This window comes from Propithecus coquereli, unplaced genomic scaffold, assembly GCF_000956105.1.
Source record: "Propithecus coquereli isolate 6110/MARCELLA unplaced genomic scaffold, Pcoq_1.0 Scaffold67, whole genome shotgun sequence".
NCBI classification, from domain to species: domain Eukaryota; kingdom Metazoa; phylum Chordata; class Mammalia; order Primates; family Indriidae; genus Propithecus; species Propithecus coquereli.
In genome coordinates, this window is record NW_012152729.1 from 6,634,387 (window position 1) to 6,644,593 (window position 10,207).

Genomic DNA, 10,207 nt, shown 5'->3' on the forward strand with positions numbered 1-10,207 from the left:
TAATGCCTATAATAATCATTATCCTGCTTCCACAAAGAAGAAGAAAAGAACATTCATGAAACTCCTACTACGTGCCGGGTGCTCTGCTGGGGTGCTGGCACACATTGCGTGATTCCCACAACAGGCCTGTGGAGCGAACATTATCAGTCCTTCTATTTATTCTATTTCTGTCAAGTTCTCAGACTTTAAGTTCTATGCCCTTCTTCCTCTCTGCAAATGATTCGACAGAGAACAACAATTTAATCACACTTACGACGTCTGACGGTAACGGAATCGCACTCTGCATACCAGGACACGGGCAATGGTCTGTTCAACACTGGCAGAAGAAAATTTCTATCTGAACTACATTAAAAGTTACTCTCCAAATTAAAAGTTGCCCACACCTTTTCTGTTAAGGGTGAGGAAATCAAAGCAGAACCTGGAACTCCAGCACACACTAAATAGAGCCAAGGATTATGTCACATTAGGAGGTTACGGGTCTTCACACTCTCTATACTGGCTTTTCTAAGTAGGTTCTTGTCAGTCCCTAAGCCTGACACATTTCAAGTGAATCTGAGTAAACCGAAAACACCATCGTTGATTGAAAATGTGGTTTACAGCTGTGGTCCCTAACCCCCAGGCTGTGGACCGGTACTGATCTGTGGCCTGGTAGGAACTGGGCCGCACAGCAGGAGGTGAGCGAGCAAAGCTTCATCTGTACTTAGAGCTGCTCCGATCACTTGCATCACGGCATAAACTCCGCCTCCTGTCAGATCAGCAGCGGCATTAGATTCTCATGGGACCCCCAACAATACTGTAAACTGCACGTGCAAGGGATGGATCTAGGCTGTGCTCCTTATGGGAATCTAACGCCTGATGATTTGCCGTGGAGCTGAGGCGGTGATGCTAGCTCTGGGGAGCGGCTGCAAATACAGATTATCATTAATAGAGAGTAATGACAGCACAATGAATGTAATGTGATTGAATCACCCCGAAACCATCCTCCACTCACCCCATCAATGGAAAAATCGTCATCCATGAAACCAGTCCCTGGTGCCATAAAGGTTGGAGATAGCTGGTTTACAGAATCTAGGGGCCTAGATCTGAATTCTGACTTTACAAGCGATCTTGGGCAAGTTACTTTGCAAACAGGTGCCCCACTTTCCTCATAGGAAAAACAGGGAAAATTATACCTCTCTTACCTGGAGTAAAGATCCAATGAAAAAAATATGTTAGGTATTTGACGCAGTGCCGACATGTTGTGAGCATCTTCTACTTAGTTTTTCTTATCAATAGTAGGTGAGTAGGCCCATTATATTTTTCAAAAGCAAACACCTTTTGTCCCCTGCCCCTCTATAACTGAGCACCCCTTATCCCTCCCTTCACCATTGCCTCTCTGTGTTAAAACAGAGGCAATGCAAAAGATGGTTCCTAACTGGAAATTGTATTACTTCTAAATGTCAGTCAGTGATATTTTCTCAGGAGAAACCATCCTTCCAAATATCCCTGAAAGAACTTTATTTGAGAAGAAAAACAACTGAAGAATGAATTTAGAGTTTGGAGAGGAATATTTCTGATGATTAGACTTGCCTCCCTTCCTTTTATAATATAACTTCGAGTGAGCTTTTCTGACGGGCAGGGCTTTCCGGGACCTGGGAGTATAATATTGTTCTCCCTGATTATCTATGATGCTCTGAGAGTCACACATTTTTTGATTTTTTTTTTCCCCTAGAAAGGGGATCTCCTGGACTTTTATGAAATCATTACAGATTTATTGGATGCACCTTTGCATCCTTGCTAGAGACAGTTGTGGACACAGACTGTATTTTTATTTGATTCCATAGAGAGTTACTGGGGACATGCACTGAGCACTCCCTAATAGCCGAGCTGTGTTGAGGGTTGTGCCTCTCTTGAAGGTAGCACATGACCCCGAGCCCTGGACAAGGAGCCCACTAAATCTGCACACCGGCTAACCGAGGAGTCACTTGGACTTGGAGGCTTCCCTTTTCTCTGGCAGCGTTGATGATCTCCATGTTTATGCATGCACTGACTTTTGCTAATCCCCCCACTGTGACACCGAAACAAACTATTCCCTTACTTGTTTCCAGCCTTCAAATTCCTGGACTGTTTTTATCATTTCTAATCAATAATAATGAACACATTTCGAGCACTCTCAATATGCCAGACACTTGCTAAATATTTTTCATTCTACGTCTCCTGCATTGAAATCTCATAAAATCTCCAACCCCATTTCAGAGGTGAGAAAACAGAGGCCTGGTGAGGTTAAGCACATCACTCAGGATTACAGGACTGGGATGTGGACCCCATCCAGCTGCTTCTTTACCAGTTAATCCTTGTATTGTCTTTCAGTCTCATCGCTCCTGGCTGTATGGAAGGTCTTCAGTCAACACGTGCCAAATCCAGAACTTCCCTGAGTCCTAAGGTTCTCATTTATAAAACAGAAGTAATAATCCCAACTGCTGTATTCACTGTGAGTATTAAATGAGCTCATGTCAGAGAAGAAGGTGAATGGAGAGCCAGGTGGATCATACACAATTGTGTGTAAACGTTCATTCAATTTTATCAACAAAGCACATTTTCTTTTAGAAAAAACATGATGGCTTGTGTAACCCTAAGACTGTGTTTTTAGGTTGTGATCACTGGAACTCACCAACAGGTGGGGCATGAAGGGGACTTGGCATTGTATTAAATAGAATGCAGGCAACTGTGAGATGCAGCCTGGGGGAGTGGAGGTGGTTCTGTTAGGCAGATAGCTAGGCTCTCGGGCTCTTCTAGGGACAAGGGTGCCCTGCTTTGGTGCTGCCTTGAGCAATTGCCCCACCTGGGAAGAAGGATAAGGGCAGGCACTCCATCTTGGTGTCGCCCCACCCTTAATCCTATCCCAAGCAACTGCTACACCTGGGGATGGAGGGAATGCTTTCCCAATCTGTGAATTTCCCAGCCCAGGCATAATAAGATTTAGAAAGTGACCTAGAGTAACCTAAGGCTAATTATTATTTCATTAGCTTAAATCTACATTGTGGTTCATCCCCCTCAGGTAGGGCTTTTAGAGAAGGAGCTTGAATATGCAGATACAACCTTGAGAATACCTGTTAATCATTTGGTTAACATCCCACACCTCCTGAAAGCCCTTACCCCAAATAGGCCAATAAAAGGAAACAACGTGAGAATTTCCAGAGAGAGAGCGAGTCAGTCAGTAGTAGTGAGTCAGTCTGTCGTTCTCCACTCTCAGAGACAGGCTTTTGTTTTACAATAAAAAGCTACTTGTGTGAAACTGCTTCCTGCTTGTGGTCACTCCATTGCACTGGCCCTGCTTGTGATTTTTTTTTTCCAAGCAAGGAGCCAAAGAACTAGGATAACAGTCTGCCAAGAGGCTGGACCTGATACTTTGGTGTGCTTGGTCATTCTTTGGCCAAGAGCACACCAAGAACGGAGAGCAGACTGCCACCCTGACAGTTCCAGGAACTACTGGTGGGACTTGTGTTGGAGCCTGTGCAGAGGAATAGCTCTAATTTGGGGGCACTCATTCAACTGTGGGAACTAACCTAGCTTGAACCTTTTTATGGATTAGGGATAAAGTGGTAGAGAAGGTGTCATTAATAGCATAGATATTACAGAGTGTCAGCTGTGTGCTGGAATCTCTCTCGTGTTCATAATAAATCTGGAATGGGGATTAATATCACATTTTACAGATGAGAAATCTGTGGTTCATGGGAGGCCAGTGACTCTCCCAAGAGCATGCAGCCTGTGAGTGGAAAACACAGAGTTCCAACACAGGTCTGCCTGGTACGAACACCTGCCCCAGGTGAGGGCAGTCTCCACTGCTGATCTTCCCTTTGAAATGGGCAGGTCACATGGAAGCCAAAACAAAGATCAGCATGTTTGATTCTTGTTTCATTTCTGTTCAGCTTGTTTGTTTCCCAATTTCTCACCAGAAAAACAGCATTCCCTGTGTGAAGGCTTGGGAAACAGTCTGGGGAAACATTCCTGAAAACAGAAAGTGTCACAGTACGTTGCGGAGGAGTGCATGTGAGCAGGGGAGGAATTTATCGCCTGATGTATTGAATAATGTTTATGGTTGCCTCCCTGCCATGTCACGCACTGGGCAAGGCCCGGAAGATGAAGATGATCTGGGATCCCTGCTCTCCAGATACTCAAACCCTTGCTACAGAAACGGACAGACAGATGATTTCAGAGCCATGTAAAGAATGTCGCAAGAGAGATGTGCACTCAGCACTGTAGGAGTGAAGAAAATAACTAACGCAGCTCTAAATTCAGAAAAACCTGAGTTTTAATCATGACTCGTGGCTTTTACTAAAAGTGTGAAATTTGGCAAAATTCCTAACTTCTCTGAGGCTCAATTTCTTTTTCTGTAGACTGAAAATAATAAATGTACCTCCTAACAGCCTCATATAATGAGGCTTCCATAACCCTGAAAGTTGCTGACAGCATAAATGCTAAAATTTTTCCCGTCCTTTTGTTTTAAATCAATATAGTGGAAGATAGAAAATATAATAATGTTAAGTAGGCATGATTCATGCATTAGTATACTTTTATTTTCAAATAGGTATTTTGAATGAGGTATTGTCGCTCTATTCGAGGTATATAGAAACTGAGGCGTGGAGAAGTTACATAACAGCTAAAAGGGGCCAAGTTGGGCTTTGGATTGAGGATGTTTCACTTTGCAATCTGTGCACATAACCACATGATGATACTCCTGCTGTTGGGTTGAGCAAGGAGTTTGAGACCCTGGAAATAAAATGTGTCTGCCAAACTTGACTGTGGGTGTCATCATTCCTGGGCAGGCAGCTCTCAGTCTCTCCTCTCCGGAAAATGGATTTGCCCAGTGGAGTCCTAAGGCAGGGAAAGTGCCTGGGTTCTTTACTCTCCCCACCTCCAAAAGCAATCGGCCAAATGAAACTGAATTATAGAGAAGGATTCATGATTTTCCTTACTTCTTCCTGGGTGGAGGTGGGGGTGGATATTCAAGTGGGTGGATTTCCAATACTTTTCAAAATCTATTCTCAACCTTACATTTAAATTTCATCTCCATTTACTTCCTTACACAATCTATTCTTTTTTTCTTTCTTTCTTTTTTTTTTTTTTTTAATTGTTTTAAAGGTGCATGTCTGTAACCTATTATTGTGGGATATTTCCCCCAGTGTTTTGTTTATCTGTTTGTTTTTTTTTTTTTTTTTTGAGATGAGATCTCTCTGTTGTTCAGGCTGGAGTGCAGTGGTGTCATCATAGCTCGCTGCAGCCTCCAACACCTGGGCTCAAGTGATCCTCCCACCTTGGCTTCCCAAGTAGCTGGGGCTATAGGCATGAGCTACCCACTGCAACCAGCCTCTTTTCTTTTCTTTTCTTTTCTTTTCTTTTCTTTTCTTTTCTTTTCTTTTCTTTTCTTTTCTTTTCTTTTCTTTTCCTTTTAACTTGGAGAAAAAGGAGCCCTTGTATACTGTCAATAAAAATATAAATTAGTACAGCTATTATGGAAAACAGTATGGAACTTCCTCAAAAAGCTAAAAGTAGAACTACCATAGGATCTAGCAATTCCACTTCTTGGTACATATCCAAAGGCTGTGGTCCCCAACCCCCAGGCCACGGACCTGTTAGGGACTGGGCTGCAGAGCTCTCCCTCCCCTTCTGCCTCCAATCCATGGAAAAATTGTCTTCCATGAAACCCATCCGTGGTGCCAAAAAGGTTGGGGACTGGTGTCCAAAGGAACTGAAATCAATATGTCAAAGGTCTATCTGCACTTCTGTGTTCATTGCAACATCATTCAAAATAGCCAAGATATGAGATCAACCCATGTATCCATCAATGGATGACTGGATAAAGAAAATGTGGATATGTACACAATGGAATAATGTCCAGCCTTTAGAAAGAGGGAAATCTTGTTATTTGGAGTAACGTGGCTGAATCTGAACAGCCTGTACTTTAAAGTTATATTAGCTTTTCTGGTTTGTGATGACACTCTTGCCGTCTACCATTTTGAACACTAGCAAAGACCCACTCTTCATAAATCTAGAGCACAATACTGACATTAAGAATATTTCAAGAAATGAGCATTTAATAAACTCACTTCTTACAAAACATTAAGGATCTGGTATGTGTCAGTCATCTTGGTAATAGAAAAACTCAATGAACGCTTGACATGAGTTTATGAACTATAAAGATGCATTAAGCATATAATAAAAAGGATTTTAGTGTCGTTAGCATATATGTGCTAGTAAAGGAATGGATACATATTTAGGGAGAGAAAATAAAGGAAGGGATAGGAAAAGAAAGTGAAAGAAAGCAAAGAAAATAGGGCCCGGGCAATATCATTTTAAGGGGTAGTATCTTGGAAAAGTATAGCACAGTTGCCAGAGATTGAAAAGAAAATAAAGAAAGACAAGAGAAGAGATTGAAGGTAGAATGAAAAGTCAGTGGTGTCAAGAGCTGGGTTTTGCCTTTTCCATAAGAATGTGAGCCCCTCACAGGTTTGCGAATCCCAGAAGGTAAGGACCAACCCATGCATTGTTTACTTACCAAGGCTTTGCCAGGAACTAGCACCACTTCTTACACATGATAAGCATTTAATAAATGTGTATTGATTCATATTTGATATCTTGCACCTAGCACAGTGCCTGGCATGTAACAGATAATTTTTCATTGTTTTTCAGGAAGTGAAAAAATAGTCAATAATTTTAAGAATTGAAAATTGTCTATTGACAATGATGTATTCATCAGCTCCTTGGGAAAGCTCAATTTCAAATATAAGTGTGGTGTTTTTTCTTCTTGTCTGTTTGCTTCTCTGAGGAGCTGAGCACCTCCATCACATGAGAGGACCCTGGGAAATGCACAGGTGGGGTAATCCCAGAAAAATATTATTTTACAGCAGCATTTTCCAGAAATGTGTACTTTGGAACAAGTGTTAAGGGAGTACTAAAAAAACAAAACAAAAAATGGTAGTCAATTATGTTTGGAAAACAGTAATTACTGGGGTAGGATATAGAGTAAAATTAGACATGATCCTTACCTTCCTGGTGCTTAGCATCTAGTAGGGAAGACACAATTGGTCTATTAATGTCACAAATAAACTATTAAATTATAACTGTGAGGCTAGATGTGGTCTAGTAATTCTATTTTAGGGATTTAACATGCACTCCAGCTCACTAAAGGCGCTGACAATGCCTGGGTTGCAGGAATTCCCTGCCCACATCCATCATCAATACAAAACTCAGCTCCGACCACATTTTCTGACACCTGCGGAGCTTGCACAATATTCCTGTATGTGGGCCCCTCTCAGAACAAATAAATCCAAATTGCCGAGAAAGGAGCCCAGCCTCCTTCAGCAGCCAAACTTAAACATCTCTCTTCTTAATCTTTTTGGAATTTGGCACTGGAATTATCCCTATTAAATTCACAAAGAAGCAACAATGTGGACCACTCTGCTGTCAGTACTGGGTGTCACTATGTCCCTATTGCCTGTGTTCCATGTTTGGTATCTTCGCTATGTTTTGTCTGCTACGGCTCCAAGGTGGAGACTCAGTAAATACTTGCTAAATGAAAAATTAGGATTTTTTTCCACTTCTAATAAAAAAGTGTATTTATTAACACATTTTTTGAGATTTTGGTCAGTATTATAAAATAGGACATGGCCAGGTGCCATGGCTCTTGCCCGTAATCCTAGCACTCTGGGAGGCTGAGGCAGGAGATTGCGTTGAGCTCAGGAGTTTGAGACCAGCCTGAGCAAGAGTGAGAGCCTGTCTCTACTAAAAATAGAAAATATAACCAGGTGTGGTGACGCATGCCTGTCATCCCAGCTACTCAGGAGGATTGCTTGAGCCCAGGAGTTTGACGTTGCTGTGAGCTAGGCTGAGGTCATGGCACTTCAGCTCTGGTGACAGAGCGAGACTCTGTCTCAAAAAATAAATAAATAAATAGATAAAATAGGACACAAAAACATAGTTAAAAAGAAGGAAAATATTACGAGTTACATATTATTTGGGCATAATCCAAATAATTGAATAGAAACTACTGAATAACATCAATATTAGGACTCACTTTTTAAAAATCTGAAATTGAAATAGGTCTTATTATCGTGTGACTATTTAATACAGTTATACTTTAAGTTGTTATTAAATCATTGGTGCATCATATAATCAAAGTATCCTAGGTTTTATTAAAATGTCACTGGAATCAGTAAATGTTTATTATGGTGGCTGACTATAAGATAAATAAAATCAAGTGCTTTTCTGTAAAAGCAATAATATGCTAGATGATAAAAATGAAAAGTTAAATCCTATTTTCAACCCTGAAGAAAAAATGCTTCAACAGTAAAAATAACACAAAGTTTCGTGACCTATATTTGCAAATAAAATATGTAAAAGAACCCTTGAATAAAAGGCAAACACTCTACATTTCTGCCGAAGCAAACTGAACAATATAAAGACTGTTTTCTCAGGTTAATTTCGAGATGCTGTTGTCAGTGCAGTTGACTAAAATAGATTTATTCATTTACCCATTCATAAAATGTTTTTAAGTCCTTGATAAGTGCCCTATTCTATGCTGAGTGCTGGGGATTCAACGGAAGAAAAACAGGCGCATCTCCAACAGAGTTTAAAATTTGTAATCTTTAATATAAAATTTATAAATACTTATACATTTAACTAACTAATAACCAAAAGTATAAGAGGCTTGTTTTCCTAGAATAATCAATGAGTATGTCTAGCAAATATATATATATTTTATATATTTTTACATATATTTTACATATATATTTTACATATATATAAATGTGTGTGTGTGTGTGTGTGTGTATTTTTTTTTAGAGACAGGGTCTCACTCTGTGGTCCAGGCTAGAGTGCAGTGGTGCGATCATAGCTCACTGCAGCCTTGAACCCCTGGCCTCAAGCAATCCTCCTGCCTTAGCCTCCCCAGTAGCTAGGACTACAGGTAGGCACCATCATGCCCTGCTAATTTTACTTTTTGTAGAGTCAGGCTGGTCTCAATCTCCGGGCTGGGTTCAAATAGTCCTTCCACCTCAGCTTCCCAAAGTTCTGGGATTAGAGGCATGAGTCACTGTGCCTGGTCTAGCAAATATTTTGACAAAGAAATCTCCAGCAGAAATTTTTCACTGAGCAATAAAGAATAGTGCTATGCTCTCTCCTTTAAGACACACAGCAAAATCTAGATTAAAGAAACAGGAGTCCAAGAAAAATATCAGATGATATCACACATATGAAATTTAGTATATGATGGATTAGGATTTCATAGTAATGGGGAAAAGGATGGTCATTTAATAATGATGCTGGTAAAATGTGCTAGCCATTAAGGAATAAGAATTAATTAATACTCACACCTTATAGCATATGCCAAAACAATAAATGAATACATTAAGTACACACACACACACACACACACACACACACACACACTCACGTGCTAAAATAAAATAGAATTAGATCTTATGAAGGATGACAATTAAGCTTTATATCAATAGGGGATATCAGAAAAGAAGGGATGAATTCAATATTGTACAAATTTTAAACATTCGCGTGAGGAAAAATAAGAAACATTTACAAATGCAGAGTAAGAAAAAACATTGCAACCAAATATAATTGACCCAATTCATAACATAGTTTTTAGAGCTGATGAGGAACTAACTTACAGAAAGCGCTGAAGAAAAACATCAAATCTCCAACAGAAATAGAAAGGAAAGAGAAAATTCATGTGAGAGGCAATGCATTTAGGTTAAAAAGATACATTCTGTTCAATCATCATAGAAATGTATAATAAATCCATTAAAATGCATAATTTCTATATTTTAATAGAAACAAGGACAACATTACTGTGAAATATCTGTACTTAAAATGGGGTGGTTTTGGTGTCACTGAAAAGCCATTTGAAAAGACTCATTAACCATTGCCCCTCTCACCTGACCTGTGGCTTGTGTTCTGAGGCACTGTGAATTCTGCTTCCAAACTATTTCTGGGATCTGACCAACTCTCTGTTTCTACTTCCATTGTCTTCATTTAAGCTCCATCAACTGTTACTTTAGCATCTTCCCTCATCACCTGTTTTGATTCTTGCTTATTCTGCACCCAGAAGACAGAGGGATTTTTACAAAGCACAAATTGCACTAAGTTATTATTCTCTTGCTTACAAGGCTCCACTGGCTTTTTATTACATACAGAATTAAACCCACACTGTTAACTT